Below are 4,408 nucleotides of genomic sequence, written 5' to 3' on the forward strand. Positions count from 1 at the left end.
TGGGAATTTCAGGTATCCAAAGATAACTGTGTATACACAATTCTGCTTTATTGCACAGCTCATAATATTTAACAAATGATTATATAACTAACCATAAGATGAGTATTGACTATTTACACAAAAACATCAACTTTGTCCCCAACACGAATGAAACAAGTCAGATACAAATTTCCTACCATACAAAGGCTGTGTTTACTCTGTGGTGGGGTCCTGAAGGTTCATACCACTAGAAATGTGCTAAATTCAGAACTCATGACACATATTTGGTGGCATCAGATATGAATCATGGGACATAAGGCTTAAATGTCCTATGTTCACGAGCCACCTGTGCCATATATGTAACAGAAAGGCTACTTTTAAAGCTATTCAGATATTCAATCATGTTTGACTTTAAAAAATTATTACCACACTAGTTTACACTGAAGGTAAAAACAATAGCAGAATTTCTTACTAATTACACATGACACTAAAATTCAGATAAAGCTGTTGGCTACAGTTCTGAAATTTTTTGTCAAATTTAAGAAGTCTACAGGACGACACAAAACCATCTCTGGTAATGTATTTGCAGTTTGGTCTTAAGGAGCTGCAGTGGGCAGGTGCCTTTTGATGGGTCCTTGAAGGCCAAAAAAAAGACACTGCTGAACCCATTATGGAAAAGAATGGGCATCAAGCCTCGATAATACTCTAATTCCATGGCATTTCAGTGCCCTGAAAGCCTGGTAAGTGTTTGTGAACTTATCATGATGCCTGTGGTCTTGAAGCAATGTCTGAACTCTTTCCAATGGAGTGAAAATGGCTTCTGTGGTCCCTGCAAGCACCGCAGCCACACTACGGGCTGCAAACTCTGGAGCAGTAACATGCTTACGGAGGAGGCAGGATAAATCCTCATACGGACAAACATGAGGGCCAGGGTAGTTGTCTTCTGCCTCAGTGGGGGAGGATTCCACGATACAAGTTTCCAAACCCATCCCTCCTCAACTGAAGAACTGCATCCCGGGTTTTGATGCCATACAGCTGCTGCCGGAAGAGGAGCTTCTGGATGGGGAAGGTGATGGCCATGTTGTTGAAAGCTGAGCAGCAACCACACAAGTAATGCTTCATCTCACCCACATGTGCAATGTGAGGGGACAGGTCTTGTTTCGAAGATGTTAAGATTGGTGACCTCTTTTCATGAGCTTCTGAATCCATTATGTTGCTTGAGATCTTTCTTCTTCATGAAGGACTATTTAACCTGTGATGCCAGCTGAGCCTGGTGCTGTGGGGGACGACAGCTTTTTGGTGGCTCTCCCAATTTCTTCCATTGTTACTGGTTTGCCAGGTTCTCTCTTCTGGAGTTAATTTTGGTAAATGGATTTCCTGTGCTCTGGGACCACTGTGGGACACCGGATCTCCCAGCACCTTGGACTCTATGAATCAATCCATACGCTCCAGCTGCACGGTGGTCACGACACATGTATTTCAAAGGCTTCCGTTTCATAAATTACAGGTAGAGAGGCAGAAGGTGGGAATTAAGACCAGCTGTGTAGAACCATGGCCGCGGGCGCCGGCCTCACGCCCCAGCCGCCCATCTTCCCGCAGGACGGCGGGCGGGCGAGCGAGGCCACGCCCGCGCAGGCCGAGATAGGGTCTTGAGGACTATTTGTCTCAGCTGGTTTCAAACCTCGATCCTCCTGATCTCTGCCTCCTGAGTAGCTAGGGTTACTGGCGTGAGCCGCCAGCACCCGCTTCATCCTCACTTTAAATCTCAAGGAAGCTCTGCTTTCCCGAGGACCGTGGCTGGGATGTCCCCTATTTCCAATCGCCAAACCCAGGCCAATGGCGCCTCAGGCTACATTCTTAATGGACTGCTTACCCACTCATCCTTAACTCAGGGAAACTTCCGGAAACCCAACATAAAACTCCAGTCAGTCACAAAACTTTTTTTTAGTGATTGAGCACTTATAAACCAACCCCCAATCCTCCTTCCCTGCCTTATTTTCTCCACAGCATTTACCACCACATAAATTTTTTGTTTATTTCCTCTCTTCTTTGCCCTCCCAACAGAATGTCAGCTCCTTAATTCTGTTCTCTGCTATTTCCCCAGCACATGGAACAGTGCCTGCCAGAGTGGGCACATGAAGGGTTTGCTAAATGAATAAATGTGCCAGGGATTGGGCTACACACCAAATTGAAACAACAGGAAAGACATGGCCCCAAGCCCTAGAAAGCTTACAGTCCACCGGGAAATGAAGCAAATTCCTCCACCTCTTCAGGAGGCCCCAGATTCCTGTTCCACTTTATTCTGCATTGGAGCCCTTCACTTCTGCATCCTGGGTCTTTGAATTCTGCACTGATGAATTCTGCTTTGTTTCAATTATGGCATCTTTTGCACTGGTGAGCTCTCCTGGCCCTGCAGCTCTCTTTAAACATGGATCTCTTTACCAGCCCAAGTTTGGCAGACACCCTTTGGCTTGTACTGTCATAACGTGTGTTCTTTTCCTGCTGGAATTATGGGGTGGGTGTTTCTAGCCCCACTTCTAGTCAAAATAGTTACCCTCTGATTAGGCCTGTGGCTGTCTCCTCATCATTCCTTCTACCCTTTCCCCATAGTGAGAAAACTGATGTTATTTGCAGTCCATCAGCCTACAAGGGCCAGATGTCAGATTTGCAGGAATTGTATAAATCAGTTGTTAAACCATTGGCAGTTTGAAGTTGACCATGGTGGTGGTATTTACATCACCGAAAATAGCAAATGGGTAGGATCAGGTCTGCCTATCTGTCTGTCTGTCTCTCTCTCTCTCTCTCTCTCCCTCTTTGTTGGGATTGGGGACAGGTAAAGCTGGATTATGAGCACAACAGGATGAACATATACCCAGCTCAGAAACTACATTTCTCAGCATCCCTTGCAGTAAGAAACGGCTAAGAGACAAATGATGTGTAAGAAGTGTTGTGGGGATTTCCAGAAGCTTTTCTTAGAAGAGGGAGTTCTGTGCAGGTGGCTCAAGCCTGTAATCTCAGGAGGCACAGATATGGAGGCACATGGTTTGACGCCAGCCCAGAGAAATGGGTTTGTGAGGCCCTATCTCAAAAAACCCTTCACAAAAAACAGGCTGGTGGAGTGGCTCAAGGTGCAGGCCCTGATTTCAAACCCCAGTACCAAAAAACAGAAGGAGCAGGAGAAGGAGAAGAGAGTTCCTTTTTTCCCAATATTGTTGCCTGCCTGAAACAGGAACACAAGGGCTGGAAGTCTAGCAGCCTTTTTGACCATGAATTCAAGAAGAACTGGATGCAGCTTGATCCCAAATGACTTAAAAAGACTTGGTTACCTAACTGGAGAGCACAAGTAAATTACCTTTGTAAGTTCTTATCTGGGAGTTTTCTGTTAAATGTAGTGACACCTAAGCCTAACCAATAGAGGTCTCAGCTGAAAGGAAATTTCTCACCAAGCAGATACATGTTTCTTATGCAGTGTCATTAAACTCCCCTGGCCACAGTGTCTCACAGACATTAGTGCTTAATTACATCATGCTTTCCATGATGTGGGCTACAGTTGTCACCACACCTTCAGACTATACTTCCCAAACTGTATGAAGCAGCCACTGGTGTTTTCTTTCTTAACTTTGACATATGACGAATGATCAAGTCTGTCTCAAGTGCTGAATCCTCTTAGAAATGTTTATGCCTCTCAGTCACTTCCTTACACACCATGGCAAGTGACTGGCACCTTCTCCCCTTGGATACCATCCTTGAGGCAGGAGCTAAGCATTGATTCTGTTCACCAGATGTCCACTTGGGGAGGATGGAGGACACGGCAGGGCGATCAGCTCAAGCTTGCTCAGGATCAAGATCCGATTAAAAAGGCCAGGCGGGGCCACAATCCTGAATAAACTTAGTTGGCCCCGAACCCTCATCTGTGGGCAGGAAAGTCCCTCAGTGTTAATTGGGTGGTGATTTGCTCATGAACAAGAGGTAGTTAGTACCTGGTGAGGCTAGTCAAATTATCAGCCCACCTTCCCCAGCTACCCCTGCAAGAATCAGGGCAGGGTATATGCTGGTCAGTAAGGCCTGATTCCTGGTTCTGTGCCTGGCCCGCTTTCCTCCAGCTTGCCTGGGGCCAGGCCCTGGTTAGAAGCTACAGACAACACTTTACAAGCAAAGTCTGCCTACTTGTAGCCCATGGGGCTGTAGGAGGAACACGGGGGACCTCCTTCCCCTCACTTCCCTTAAGCTCCAGTTGCAGCATTTCAGCTGTTTGCTCCCTCAGCTTCTCCTGCATTGGACAGAAGCTGGGGACAGCACCTGCATGATTCTGCCTGCCCCCCTACCATTTGTCCCCGCTCTGGAATGGACAGTTTTCAGGCTGCTCATAGGAACAGAGACTGGTATGGAGGGTTCTCCCTTTGCCCATGGCAGGGCTGATCCCTCCCCA

General features: G+C 46.8%; 1 pseudogene; it reads right to left on the reverse strand.

The window, feature by feature from the left end:
• Positions 1–575: 575 nt before the first annotated feature.
• Positions 576–1,560, reverse strand: LOC109675543 (mitochondrial nicotinamide adenine dinucleotide transporter SLC25A51-like; annotated as a pseudogene).
• Between the last annotated feature and the right edge of the window lie 2,848 nt (positions 1,561–4,408).

Source organism: Castor canadensis, chromosome 4 (assembly GCF_047511655.1).
Source record: "Castor canadensis chromosome 4, mCasCan1.hap1v2, whole genome shotgun sequence".
Classification (NCBI taxonomy): domain Eukaryota; kingdom Metazoa; phylum Chordata; class Mammalia; order Rodentia; family Castoridae; genus Castor; species Castor canadensis.